Raw genomic sequence first — 15,763 nt, forward strand, 5'->3', positions numbered from 1 at the left:
GGGTTGCCTTTACGGGTGTCGCGGACAGCCTCTCCGATGAAAACAGTCTCTGGAGGCACATACGTAGTAACAGGCTTCTCAGGTAAAGGGAGTCGACTCAGCACATTTGCGTTTGCATTATCTCCACCCGCTCTGTACAAAATAGTATACTGTTAGGCTGACAATGTGAGAGCCCAACGCTGTATCCTGGCTGAGGCTAGCGGTGGGATGCATCTCGTCTCCCTAAAAAGGCTCATCAGTGGTTTATGGTCCGTATAAATTATGAATGCATGTCCATAGAGGTTGTGATGAAAATGTTTGACCGCAAAAACAATGGCCAGACCTTCTTTGTCTAGCTGTGAATATCCCTTCTCAGCAGCCGTCAGGGTATGTGAAGCAAAAGCAATAGGCTTCTCTGAACGGTCCTCCATTACGTGTGAGAGAACTGCCCCGACTCCATTGGACGAAGCGTCGCAAGAAAGGGTGATCTCCTTGTCTGGGTCATAGTGAACGAGCAGCTTCACTGAGTGCAGGAGTTCTTGAAACATTACTTCCTTGAAAGCTTCCTCCTGCTCTTCACCCCACCGCCACTTAGTGTTATTGTGAAGCAGCTTATACAGTGGGGCCAAAACCTTTGAGAGGTCTGGAATAAACTTGCCATAATAATTCACCATGCCCAAAAATGATCTGAGTTCAGTGATGCTCCTGGGGCTTGGGGCCTCCTTAATACCTCTCACTTTTACTTCCACTGGGCAAAGTCCCTCAGTTGTAATCTTGTGTCCCAGGTAGGTCACACTCGGAGCCAGGAAGACACATTTTCCGCATGTCAACCTCAATTCTGATTCTGAGAGTCTCTTCATCACCTGTTTTAAGTTAGCCAAATGCTCCCCCTCCGTGGCTTCCGTAATCAAAATATTATCAAGATACGCTGCTACATGAGGAATCCCCTGCAGCAAAGAGTCCATTCTCAACTGCATTTACTTGAAGAATTACACAATAATAGAGGACTATATAAAATACATAAAGCATAGAAAATTAAACTATAAAAAAAACTGAGAAAAGTAACAATTCTGCAGAGAGTCTCTGGAACATGCTGCCAGGGTAGATACATTAGGGACATTGAAAAGACTCTTACATAGGCACATTGATGAAAAGAAAAATAGTGGCTTTTGTGGGAGGGAAGGGTTAGATTGCTCTTAGAGAAGGTTAAAAGGTTGGCACAACCATGGATTGAAGGGCCTCCGCTGTTCCAGGCTTCATGTCTGCAAGCTCCACGACGCTTTGCTCCATTGTGTGGTGATCTGAGACTGAGGGGTGGGCCTGCTCTGGCTGCTCTGTGCTTCGAGCCTGTGGACTCACTCTTGTTCCAGATGGTGTTGCTTGAATTTAGTGTTTACACGTTCTGTGCTTTTCTTTGATCTGTTGGTCTTTTTAAATGGATTATTTCAGGTTTCATATTTTGTGGCTGCCTAAAAAGAGACACATTTCAAGGTTGTATAATTTGTACATACTTTGATAATAAATGTACTTCAAACTTTTTGTACTGTTACGTATTCAGGCAACAATAAATATATGAGATCGGCAAGGGTTTCTTATAACAAACAGCACGTTTATTAAACACCGAAAACAAACCCCCCAAAAGTAAACAAACACTACCGTAACCGGAAACAGCTGCTGAGCGGCTGTTCAAACAGTTCGTAAAGTGATATTCCAAAACAGTTCTTTAAAGTGATATTCCAAAACAGTTCTTAAAGTGATATTGCCAAAAGTTCGATATGCTCACAGTCCATTTAAAAGGAGAGACTTTACAAGACGATTTGAATTCTCTTTCACGTCGCTTGCTTCGATTCCCGACGTCGAAATTCCCACGAAGAATTTACGAAACAGAACGGCTTAAAGGCACTGACCTTTCCTTCTCCACTACCTTCAATCCTTTCTAGGTAAACCTAGGGATTAACACGAAGATAGTCAACGAAATCCTTCCAAATAAGGATCAAACAAAGGTCGCCCCCGTTTCACCGTAGAAAGCGATTCTCCTCGATCTTTAACTTCCAACCTTGAATCTTCACTCTCCTTTAATTCTCAAACTAACAGCATCATAAAGAACCTGTTGGCATTAACCTTTTAAACTTTAGGCATTAAATAAAAACTTCATCCTTCAACTAAACTGCGTCATCACTTCAAACACGCAGTGGCATGAAGTCAACTTGGCAAATCCAGCCACGAACTGCCCCTCCTCACAGGGTGGGGTCTACCTTTTATAACCTGTAAAAAAAAACCCATCACATGATCTCTACTGGCGGGAAAATGACGTCACCACCATCACAAGACCATCACCTCAAGTCCAGTACAGCTTCAACCCCAGTCACATGACAAGGGCACCACTGTCATGTGTCACGAGTACTTAACAGTACATTCTATGTCTATAAGATTTTGGAGCAGAATTAGGCCATATGTCCCATCAGTCCAGTTCTTGTAGCTATCCTACCTGGCATCCACTTTTCTTCCCAGTAACCACGCACTAGGTCTTCCTGTCCAGCCTCGAAGCTCCTTGCTAATTCACTTGACAAGCTGTTGAACTGTTTGTCCTGTACCTCTCTCCGTAGATCTGGTTTCTTGATGATTTTGTCATCGCATGAACAGAGTTCCAATATCCAAAAATGAAGTTGTCTACCTTGTGCTGCAGAGAAGTGTCCTCCTTGTCCATCGCTTTAATGGACCTCTTGAAGGATTGGGCAAACCTTTCAGCTCACCCATTGGTTACTGGATGGTGAGGAGCTGACTTGAAATGTTTGATGCCACTTTTCTTCATGAATAGTCTGAACTGACCTGGTCCATTGTTACTCACAATTTGTTCAGGTAAGCCGTTTCAGGAGAAGATAAACCTCAGAGTGGAAACAGTCTTTTCTGAGGTGGTTGACTTCATTGGTATGACCTCTGGCTACTTTGAATGAGCATCCAAAGCACTCAGAAACATGGAGTTCCATGAATGGCCCAGCAAAGTCAATATGTACATCCCAAGCAGCTTTTGGTCACGTCTTCAATCTGTTTATCTATTCTTGGCCACCACACGTAGCTCTGGGAGAGACTCCTCTTCTTGACTGTACCAAGGTGTCCTTCATGCAGATTCTCTAACACTTTGGTGTGCAGTTTAGAGGGAACCACAGCACGAGATCCACACAGTGTTCTTTGACATACAGACAGTTGGTCTTGCCTCACTGAGAACTCTGGACACATAGGATTACCGTGAGCTAGCCATCCTTGCAGGCTGATGTCATGGACTTCTGACAATGTCAGGACATCCCTTGTTTCTCTTTGTATTTCAGAACTTGTTACCAGCAACTGGTCCACTAATGCTGTGTGGAACACCTCTGCTCAGTCACAAAATGAAGACTTTTGTTCTGTTGCCAACAAAGGAAGACATGACAAGCTGTCCGCATTGTTGTGTTGTTTGGTTTCATTGAACTCTATGTCATAAGAGTGGTCTCCCAGGAAAAGTCCCCAACTTTGCAAGCGGGTAGCAGACATCACTGGGATTGAAAATGGACACCAGGGCTCGATGATCTGTCACTAGCATAAGCTTTTGTCTGTAGAGGTAGTGGTGGAACTTCTTTATTCCCCATACCAGACTAAGGGCCTCTGGGTTGATATGTTCATAGTTGTGTTCTGTGCTCGTCAGTGATCTTGAAGCAAATGCAATTGGACTTTCAGATCCATCTTCCATAATGTGTGACAAAATGGCTCTAATGTCATAAGGGGCACATTGCACACCAGTCTGATGGGTAGGGATGGGTCATAGTGGGTGAGTAGTTCATCTGATGTTATTATTCTCTTTGTTTCCTTGAATGTTCTTTCGAATCTTATCAACCGTTCCCACATTGCTGCTGTCTGTAACAATGTGTTCAATGGATTCAGCACTGTAGCAATGTTTGGGAGAAACCGGTATAATAGTTTACAAGGCCCAAGTATGACTGAGTTGTAATACACGGGAGCACCGGATGCAATAGATGACCCCAACAGACTCACAAGTGAAGTGTTGCCTCACCTGGAAGGACTGTTTGGGGCCCTGAATGGTGTTAAGAGAGGAGGTGTAGGGACAGGTGTAGCACTTACACTTGCAGGGATAAGTACCAGGTGGGAGATCTGTGGGGAGGGACGTATGGGCCAGGGAGTCGCAGAGGGAACGTTCCCTGTGAAAAACAGAGAGGGGTAGAGAGGGAAAGGTGTGCTTAGTGGTGGGGTCCTGTTGAAGGTGGCAGAAGTTGTGGAGGATAATATGCTGGATCCGGAGGCTGGTGGGGTGGTAGGTGAGGACAAGGGGAACATGGTCCCTGTTGTGGTGACGGGAGGATGGGGTGAGGGCCAAAGTGCGGGAAATAGAGGAGATGCGGGTGAGGGCATCACTGGTGACGGCAGAAGGCTAGGCTAGTCAAGGGAGATATATAGTGGATGTTGTGTATTTGGATTTTCAGAAAGCCTTTGACAAGGTACCGCACATGAGGCTGCTAAACAAGATAAGAGCCCATGGAATTACAGGAAAGTTACATACGTGGATAGAGCGTTGGTTGATGGGCAGGAAACAGAGAGTGGGAATAAAGGGATCCCATTCTGGTTGGCTGCTGGTTACCAGTGGTGTTCCACAGGGGTCCATGTTGGGGTCGCTTCTTTTTACGTTGTATATCAACGATTTGGATTGTGGAATAGATGGCTTTGTGGCTAAGTTTGCTGATAATACAAAGATAGGTGGAGGGGCCAGTAGTACTGAGGAAACAGAGAGTCTGCAGAGAGACTTGTATAGATTGGGGGAATGGGCAAAGAAGTGGCAAATGAATTACAATGTCAGAAAGTGTACGGTCATGCACTTCGGTAGAAGAAATAAACGGGAAGACTATTATTGAAATGGGGAGAGAATTCAAAATTCTGAGATGCAATGGGACTTGGGAGTTCTCATGCAGGTTACCCTTAAGGTTAACCTCCAGGCTGAGTCGGTGGTGAAGAAGGCGAATGCAATGTTGGCATTCATTTCTGGAGGAATAGAGTATATTAGCAGGGATGTGATGCTGAGGCTCTATAAGGCACTGGTAAGACCTCACTTGGAATACTGGGTGCAGTTTTGGGCTCCTTATTTAAGAAAAGATGTGCTGATGCTGGAGAGGGTTCAGAGATGATTCACTAGAATGATTCCGGGAATGAGAGGGTTAACATATGAGAAACATTTGACCGCTCTTGGACTGTACTCCTTGGAGTTTAGAAGAATGAGGGGGATTTCATAGAAACATTTTGAATGTTGAAAGGCATGGACAGAGTGGATGTGGCAAAGTTATTTCCCATGGTGGAGGAGTTCAGTATGAGATGATGTGACTTGAGGATTGCAAGGCGCCCATTCAGAACAGAGAAGCAAAAAAATTTTTTTAGCCAGAGGGTGGTGAATCTGGAATTTGTTGCCACGGGCGTCAGTGGAGGCTGGGTCATTGGGTGTATTTATGGCAGAGATTGATAGGTATCTGAGTAGTTAGGGCATCAAAGGTTACGGTGAGACGGTGGGGGAATGGGACTAAAGGGGAGATTGGAGCAGCTCATGATGAAATGGCGGAGAGACTTGATTGGCCAAATGGCCGACTTCTGCTCCTTTGTCTTATGGTCTTATGGAATAAGGAATAGCATTTTTATATTTGGCAGGGTCGGAAGAGGTATAGTCGAGGTAGTTCTGAGAGTCAGTGGTTTACCAGCCTTCTCCTTCTCCCCCTCCCCCAACCTTTATAGAGCACCTGCGCTCTCCTTCTTCAGTCCTGATGAAGGGTCTCGGTCCGAAACGTTGACTGATCGTCTCCATGGATGCTGCCCGACCTGCTGAGTTGATTTGACCACAGCATCTGCAGTGTACTTTGTTCTTACTTATCATATGAGGAATGTTTGAATGCTCAGGGTCTGTACTCACTGGAATTCAGAAGGATGAGAGGGTATCTCATTGCCACCTTTCAAATATTGAAAGGCCTAGACAGAGTAGATGTGGAAAGGATGTATCCCATGGTGGGAGAGTCTCAGACACGAGGGCACAGCCTCAGGATAGAGGGGCGCCTTTTCAAAACAGGGATGCTGAGAAATTTCTTTAGCCAAAGGGTGGTGAATTTGTAGAATTTGTTGCCACGTACAGCTGTGGAGACCAGGTCATTGGGTATGTTTAAGGTGGAGATTGATTGGTTCTTGATTGGATATGGCATCAAAGACTACTGAGAGTAGGCCGGAAACTGGGGTTGAGGGGGAGATAAAGAAAAGGGTCAGCCATGGTTGAATGGCGGAGCAGACTCAATGGGCCAGATGGCCTATTTCTGCTCCTATGTCTAATGGTCTATAGATCATCATCTTGTAATTGCATTATAAGAGTGGCCAGGGAAGGAAAGGGCATAAACTTGTGAAATTCAATATTATTGCTGAGACGTTTGAGTTTTCCATGGAAAACAGTAAGAGCCTCCTTGCAGTTTTTTCCTCATAACTGCCTGTTTAATAAATTCAGGTTTTCAACTATATCTGACAGGTAAAATACGTCAGACTTAGCAGTGACAATTTGTTCCCCTAGAAATACTACAATACTGTCCCAAATGTAGGGCTGTCAGTACCATTAACTGTGGTGTTAACTATTCAGGCTAACAGAATGTCTTCTCTGTATTGTTATCATGAAATGGCTTCTCTGTAATGTTACTGAATGCTGTAATTGTTTCTGTGCCTGGAATGTTTGGGTTATAACTGCAGGTAAGGAGGGAACTAACCAATGGAGAATTGTTATGCTATCTTGTATGAGTAAGCTGAGCAGGTGTTTGTGGTCTTATGTGATGAAGTTGACAGCCATTATCACACAGCAAGGCTGTCTTATAAACATTCTCCCAATATTTTCACAAGATGGATGACACAAAGTATGTCAGGCAGAGCATTTTTCAATGAGTAATGAATCCTCTGTATCTTCTTTTCATCGAAGCAGCACTATTATTAGTTGCAAAGGCCATTATGTATGACATCTGTCTGATTGGGCAGTCTGGACAGAAAGAAGCTGCAAAAGGTTGCAAATCTAGTCATCTCCATCTTGGGTACTAGCCTACAAACTACCCAGGAGACCTTTAGGGAGCAGTGTCTCAAAATGGCAGTGTCCATTGTGAAGGACCTCCAGCACCCAGGGCATGCCCTTTTCTCACTGTTACCATCAGGGAGGAGGTACAGAAGCCTGAAGGCACACACTCAGCGATTCAGGAACAGCTCATTCCCCTCTGCCAACCGATTCCAAAATGAACTTTGAATCTTTGGTCACGACCTCACTTTTCTTTTAGTATACAGTATTTCTGTTTTTGCACATAAAATAAAATCTGTTCAATATATGTAATTGATTTACTTGTTTGTTTATTATTTTGTTTATTTTATTTATTATTATTTTATTTTATCTAGATTATGTATTGCATTGAACTGCTGCTGCTGAGTTAACAAATTTCACATCACATGCCGGAGATGATATACCTGATTCTGGTTCTGATGGACTCATTGGGTGGAAGAGCCCATCATCGTGCTGTATCTCTAAATCAACACAAACGTTTGTAAAACCTGTGGAAGATGTTGGGAAAACCACATTTGGAGTACTGTGTACAGTTCTGGTCATCCTGTAATGGGAAAGAAGTCATTAAATTCAAGTTACAAAGAATTTGCTGTGACCAGGACAGGAGAATTAGAGCTATAAGGAAAGACTGGATAGGATCGGACAGATTTTTTTGCTTGGAGCTCATAAGGTCCAGGGGTTGACAATATAACATCATGAGGTCAGCTGTTCACACAGAGGAGAAGGTGATTACATGGACTGAGCTGCCACAGGAAGTGGTAGAGGTGGGGACCATCACATATAAAAGTCATTTGGATGGGAACACGGATAGGAAATGTTCAGAGGGACATGGGCCAAATGTAGGCAAATGGGACCAGCTTAGACGTGCAGCTTTGTTGGCATGGTCCAATTGGGTCCAAGGGCCTGTTTGTGTGATTTATGCAACCATGACTGATCTGCCATCTTCTATGTCCCCAGTAGAACAAGTTCTTCCATTATCAGCATTGCCTCAGTGTCATAGTCAAGGCAGAGTGAGGGACACTCACAGGAAGTGTGGCCACAAAATAACCATGATGAAATTCAAATGGACATCTCCTCACCCCTTCCCAAAATGAACACCAGAGTCTAGGCCTCAGGCTTCATTCTTTACTTTCACTATTTGGTGTTGGTTTATTATTTTCTTATGTACTGAGATACAGTGAAAAGCCTGACTTGCAAACTGTTCATACCGATCAAATCATCACACTCGGAACTGAGGTAGAACAAGGTAAAGCAATAACAGAATGCAGAATAAAGTGCAGCAGCTACAGAGAAAGTGTAGTGTTGGTAAACAGTAAGGTGCAAGATTGTAGCAATTGACATTGTGAGATCAGCAGTCCACCTTATCACAGTAGAGGACCATTCAATAGAACATTACAGCACAATACAGGCCATTCAGCCCACTATGTTCTGCAAATATTTTATCCTACTCTAAGATCTATGTAACCCTTCCCTCCTACATAGCCCTCAGCCTCTCCCTCATCCATGTGCCTATCTAAGAGTTTAATTGTTCCTACTGTGTCTGTCCTAAATTCAATGACGGAAAGGGTAGAAGCTCTCCTTGAGCCTGTTGGTTTGTGTTTTTGGGCTTTCCTATCCTCTGCCCGATGGGAGAGGGGATAAGACAGAATATGGGAGGGGTCTTGGATTGTGCTGGCTGTTTTACTGAGGCAGTGAGAAATGTAGACAGAGTCCAAGGAGGAAAGGATGACTTCTGTGATGTGCTAAGTTGTGTTCATATCACCCTGCAATTTCCTGTAGTCACATCTTGATCATAATGAGGTAGATTGTGAAGTTATTATGATCCAGTACCTGACCACAAGAAACTGCAGGCTGAGTGCAGTTCATCCAAGTACACAAGGAAAGGGTACTTTTCTCGATGTGCTGAGCTGCTTTTATAACAGTTTCTTGGAATAACTGACAAAGTTAACGGAATTCTGTAAACAATACAGGCTGCTGGTCTCTGGCGGTATCGCCACCGTCGTCGGCTGTTGGGCTGCCTGAGGTTTGACAAGAAGCACCCTCAAACTGTGACAACCAAGCCCGTGGTTGGCACAGCCCAGACAATAGATTCCAACACTGAGGACGTGGAGCCGGGGGGCAGTGCTGCACACTCTGAGAATTAAAACTGTGGATCTGAAGCCACAAGGTTAGAACGAAAGTATGGAGGAGGGGCGTATTCAGTCAGGGGGTGAAGGAAATGAACCTGCAACGTCATCACAGGGACTGGCAGATCGAAGCCCTGAATGTACCCAAAAAGAGGCGACTGAATCAGTGGACGAACACGAGAAACGAGAGGAGGAGAGGGAGGAAAACGACGAACAAACCATCGGAGATCAGGAAGAGCCAAACAATGAAGAGAGGCTGGGGGGTATGTGGGGTGACTCCACCAATGGCCCAGTGTGTAAGCGAAGGAGAATAAAATTGGGCAAGAGAAAGCGATCTTTTGCAATGAAGTTGGTTGGCGAGGGGAAGCAATTGAGGAGATGGAAGAATAAACTTCAAAGGGGACGTCTTTCTAGGTCAGAGAAGTAGAAGGGGGCAACGGCGAACTTGCAGAAGAGTCCTCTGGTTTAGTGAACCAGTGCCTGAGGCTCGGTCAAGGAAAGGACAATGGATAGAGCAGTCCATTAGTCCTAGAAGGAACACAGACTGTAAAGCGAATGAAGGTAAAAATATTAGTTTAAATATATCTGTCTGTGTGTACGTGTAAGAGTTTGAGAATAAATGTATAGGCACAATTGCTGTATCAAGTTTTTAATGTAAAGGGGTCTGTGTTCCAAAGATTTTGGGGCTCTGGAATATCCAAGTTGTAGAAGGCTACTGATCAAATGCTGACAACTGGGGCTAGTATGGATGACATCATTAAATGAAGGGTCAAAGGGCCTGATTCTGTGCAGCTCTCTTGATGACACGTCATGACATCACAGACCCTTTGTTTACCTGTAGTCTCCCACCAATCTTCATTATCTAACTGCCCCTTGCCTCTGGTACGGGGCAGTGGAGAAGCAATTAGTGCAAAACTCCACAGGGCCAGCGATCACCAATCAGGATACAGTTCCACTGCTCTCTGTAAGGAGTTTGTACATTCTCCCCATGACACCATGGATTTCCTCCAAGTTCAATTGAAATCTTCCAATTTCCCCCCTTCCTGGTATCGATTGTGCAGAGGAGATTCACTAGGATGCTATCTGGACTGGTTTAACCCATCCTCATGTAGTCTTATGAGGAGAGGATGGGATCCGCCATTTTGCAGCGCATGGAGTAAGTCGCATTTCACAGCGGCGCCACTTTTTCTTTTTATATCCCACTGACAGATTCCTTTTAAGTTTGATGATTTATTACTTCTACTGAAGGAATTACGATTTAATTACGATGGCCGTAAGTCGATCTGGTATTGAACTGAGAAGCGGCAAGACTTTTCCTGAAACAGACCAAACTGAACAAGTAAAGAAAGCGGAGGAACCTGTTACTTCAGCGGGAATATTTTCTACAATAGAAGACATGAAGTTGGAATTTGGATCGCTCAATACTAAGATTGATAAGCTGACGGACACCAACTGGAAGCTTGAAAAGTCTGTCTCTAGTGTAAGAATCTCTGAAGAATTTGGACTTTCAATTTCAGACGCTTAAGCAGACTACAAATCGAATTGAGAAGGAACATGATGAATTCAGGCAAACTATTAAAGAACAAGGAGTGAAGATGTCTTCGATGGAAAAGAAAATGAATAAAATTACCACGGATCTATCTAAAATGAAGAAAAAATGGTTGATTTAGATAGTAGAGCGCGTCAGAGGAATTTGCGTATACTAGCATTGCCTGAAAATACTGAAGCTGCTGATCTGTTAAAGTTCTTCTCAGACATGCTGTACTCACTTTTTAGTGAGACCCTGGAAGCTAGCCCTTTAATCGATAGAGTCCATAGAATTCCATTTCTCAGCATTCATCTGAATTACATCCTCGACCAATTGTACTTTGTTTGCATTATTATACAACCAAAGAAGCCATACTTCGAGAGGCCAGAAGAAAGCGAAAGATAATCTTTAAATCAACAGAGATTCGTATAGTCGAAAATTTTCCTCCTGAAATTTTTGCCGAAAGAAGGAAATACCGAGACGTCATGAGTGAAATGTATAAGCTAAATTTACATCCATCACTTCGGCATCCAGCATGGCTGATAATCTTTCCTGAAGGGTCTCAGTCACTGAGAATCTACTCTCCCCAGGAGGGATGGGAGTACATTAGAAATCTTGATGAAGAGTCTCTGCCTGAAACATTGGCTACTCTATTCTCACGGATGCTTCCTGATCTGCTGAGTTCTTCCAGCGTTGTATATGTATTCTTTGATCCACAGCATCTGCAGTTGTATTTTTGTGTTTTGACATTAAAAATCTTAAAGTTAAGCTGACAGCTGAATAGTGAATTCTGATGTATGAGATGTTTACAGATGCCCTGAGTTAAGTTTATTCTATGCTTTTTGCGTCTCTGGTATGGGATGTGGCTGATCAAACTTCTTTGTTAGTCGTTAATAATTAGTATATATATAAAGTTGTTTTGGAGGGAACTCTTACAGTATTATACTACAAAGGTCTGTATAGGACCTGCCGTGTATTACTCTTTTTATTTTTTTTGTTTGCTTCAACATTGATATAGTTTTAGGTTTGTTATATATATATATTTTTTTCATTTTTTTTCTATTTGAGAGAACTTCGTTTGTAATATCATTTGCTTGGATTTACTTTTCTTTTAATCTTTTAATATGTGATTAATATACTGTAGATGAATTTAAGATGGCCATCGCCAATTATGTTTTTATTACTGTTAGACATAACATTGTAGTATTTGAAATTTGTTTGTTCCTTTTATTATGGCCATATTGGGTGGGATTAATATTTCAAATTTAATATATGTAGCTGCAAAATGGAGGATAGGGTCAAGAGTCACTGGGTTAGCATGCAACCAGCCTATTGGTTGCTGTCTTTCTGGCTTTGCGGGAGGGGGCTATTAGAGTAGGTTTCTTTTCTCGATTGGGCGGTTCTTTGAATGGATTTTCTTTTTTGCAAATACGTCATTCCTTCTAGTCATATCCGTGCCTTTTGGATTAATCTGCGCTTGTGCAATAGTTTTCTTTATAAAATATTAAATGAAATTTTAAACATGGATGTTAATAACATTAATATAGTCTGTTGGAATTCTGAAGATAAGAATCATCCTATTAAGCATAAAAATATCTTTAAGAAATTAAAAACATTTAACGCAGATATTGTTTTTGCGCAAGAAGATCATATACAGAGACAGGATGAGGACCGGTTTTTCAAATTTTGAAAAGGTTCCTTTATTTCATTTGTTATCAACTCATAAAATTAGAGGCGTATCTATTTTTGTTACCTCTGTGGTGTACTTGTCACGTGACTGGTGTTGAAGCTATACTGGACTTGAGGTAAGGGTCTTGTGATGGTGGAGCGACGTCATTTTCCCACCAGTAGAGGTCATGTGACAGGTTTTTTCTTACAGGGTATAAAAGGAGAACCCCTCCCTGTGAGGAGGTGCAGTTCGTGGCTGGATCTGCCATGTTCACTTCATACCACTGCGTGATTTATTGTTATTACGCAATTTAGTTGAAAGATGAAGTTTTATTTAATGCCTAAAGTTTAAAAGGTCATTGCCAGCAGTTTATTTATAATACTGCTAGTTGAGAATTAGTGGAGAGTGAAGATCGGAGTTCGGGAGTTCAAAGATCGAGGAAAGTCGATTTCGACGGTGAAACAGGTTCGACCTTGTTTGATCCTCATTCAGAAGGAATTTGTTGACTGTCCCCGTGTTAATCCCTGTGAATAGCAGAAAGGATTGGGAACAGTTTTGTAAAGGAAAGGTCAGTGCCTTGAAGCCGTTTCATTCCACCTTCGTAAATTCTCCGTGGGAAAAGTAGTTTGACTGGGAACTGCAATAAGATGACATGAAAGAGAATTTAAATCAACTTAAAAAGTCTCTCCCTTAAATGGACTGTAAGCATTTTGAACTTTTGCAATACTACTTTGAAGAACTGTTTTTGCGACATCGCTTTAAGAACTGTTTAAGCTGCCACACAGCAGCTGATTTCCGGTTACGTGAGTGGTTTGTTTACTTTTGGGGGTTTGTTTTTCAGTGTTTAATAAACGTGTTATTTGTTATAAAACCCCTGCCTCACTCATATATTTATTGTTGCTTGAATCCGTAACATAAATATGGGGGCTGCATCCGAGATGTATCATTTGAGTTTAAATGCTTGTTAAATTTTGAATCGGTGTTTTGGAAAAGGGGAGTACTCGATTCTTTTGTTTGATTGGCCTGTGAGTGGTATTCGGCAACAATGAATATTGATGAGCTTCTGGCTTTGCCAGACGCGGAGTTGTTAGCGAAGGCGAAAAAACTGAGGTGTCTGCGATAGCTAGTAGATTACAACTTAACGGTATTTTGAAGACTACATCAAAGGCTCTAATACAGAGAAAAATCGCGTCACTCTATGTGGATTCGGGTGATTTTGATGAATCGATTTTAGAATCGTTTCCAATAAGTAATATAGAGATGCAGTTGCAAATTGAACAAATGAAGTTGGAACAAAGTAAAGCAGAATTGGAGCGTTGTAGCTTAGAAGCTGATAAGAAAAAGAGGGAATTTGAATATGCAATGGTGGAATTAAGGTCTGGGAATCAGTCTTCTGGTTCTAGAAAACCGTTTGTTGTTAGTTAAGAAATTAAATTGGTCCCTCCATTTAGTGAAATAGAAGTGGAAAGATATTTCCAACATTTTGAAATGATTGCTCAGATTTCAGAGTGGCCGAAAGATAAATGGTCAGTGTTGTTACAGAGTGTAATTAAAGGTAAAGCTCAACAATGTTTATACAGCTTTAACTGCTGCGCAAGCACTTGATTATGATCTTGTGAAAAAGCATATTTTAAAAGCATATGAATTGGTCCCAGAAGCGTATAGAGAAAGATTCAGAAGTTTGAAGAAGTCTGTGGAAAAAACTTATGTGGAATTTGCCTATGATAAAGCCGTGTGTTTTGAGAGATGGGTTTCCTCTGAAAATGTAAATGAGGACTATGATACATTGAAAGAGCTGATTTTAATGGAGGAATTTAAAAGAAGCATCTCTGTTGAAGTAAGGACCTACTTAAATGAGAGGGATGCTGATACATTGCAGGACTGTGCTAGATTAGCTGATGAGTATGTTTTAATCCATAAGAATAAATTTCCTCAGGGCAGAATTTTTAAGAGGAAAAATAACACAGAGACTCAAGGTAAATCAGAAATTAAATCAGAAGTTAATGAGAAAGGTAAGGAGGAAGGAAAATCTGTGAAGGAAAGACAGTTTGGTTTTCTTTGTAACTATTGTAAGAAACCTGGCCATGTAATAGCTAACTGTTTCAGATTAAAAACGAAAGAGAAGGAAGTAGTTCCAGATGCTTGTGTGCAACATACTGAAGCACCTGTAAAATTACAGGGTTCAATAAACACAAATGAGGTTTTGTTAGAGTCTGACCAAGTTAAAAAGGGATATGATCATTTTATAACTGAAGGGTTTGTATCCTTGAAAGAAGGATCTACTCTGGTGCCAATAAAAATCCTTAGGGATACTGGAGCTTCTCAATCACTGATTTTAGACAGTGTATTGAAGTTTAATGAAGAGTCTGATACTGGTGAAGTAAATTATATAAGAGGTGTTGGGAGTGATGTTATGTCTGTACATTTACATAAAGTAAATTTAAAGTCAGGGTTAGTTACAGGATTTGTTAAAGTAGGATTACAGCATAGCTTACCTGTGAAGGATATTTCTTTATTGTTAGGTAATGACTTGGCAGGTGGACAAGTTTTTCCTGAAGTGCATTTGACAATGGAGTCAGAGGAACCAGAGGTGAATTCTAACACAGATTCTTCCTGTGTTGTGACTAGAGCTATGGCTAAAAAGATTGAAGCGCAGAATGAGGTTGTTTCTCATGACTGTTCAACTCAGGATTCGAGTTTTGAGGATGTGTCAGAGACTTTCTTACCTTCATTGTTTGAACAAGATTCTTGGAGTAAGTCTGACTATGAAGATTTATCTCTGTCTCGGAAGGAGATGATACCAGAGCAGAATAGAGACCCTGAGAGTACAAAATTAAGAGAAGAAGCTCGACTAGATAGTGAAATTGAGAAGGTGCCAGTAGGATATTACTTGGAAAAAGAAGTGTTGATGAGGAAGTGGAGATCACCTACAATTCCTGCAAGTGAGGAATGGAATATTGTTTACCAAGTAGTTGTCCCTAAAGTTTATCGAAATGAGATTTTGACTTTAGCTCATAGTGTGCCTTTAGGTGGACATCAAGGGGTAAGGAAAACTGTGGACAAGATTTTAAAACATTTTTACTGGCCTGGTCTAAGAAAAGATGTGGCAATGTTTTGTAAAACGTGCCCTACTTGTCAAATTGTGGGTAAACCAAATCAAGTTACACCAGTGGCTCCATTACAACCTATTCCAGCATTTGGTGAACCGTTTTCTAAAGTTATTACTGATTGTGTTGGTTCATTACCAAAGACAAAAACGGGTTATCAGTACTTGTTGACTATCATGTGTACTTTGTCTAGGTTTCCAGAGGCAGTACCACTTAGGAATATAACAGCTAAAACTGTGACAAAGGCCCTTATAA

Source organism: Hypanus sabinus, chromosome 2 (assembly GCF_030144855.1).
Source record: "Hypanus sabinus isolate sHypSab1 chromosome 2, sHypSab1.hap1, whole genome shotgun sequence".
NCBI classification, from domain to species: Eukaryota; Metazoa; Chordata; class Chondrichthyes; order Myliobatiformes; family Dasyatidae; genus Hypanus; species Hypanus sabinus.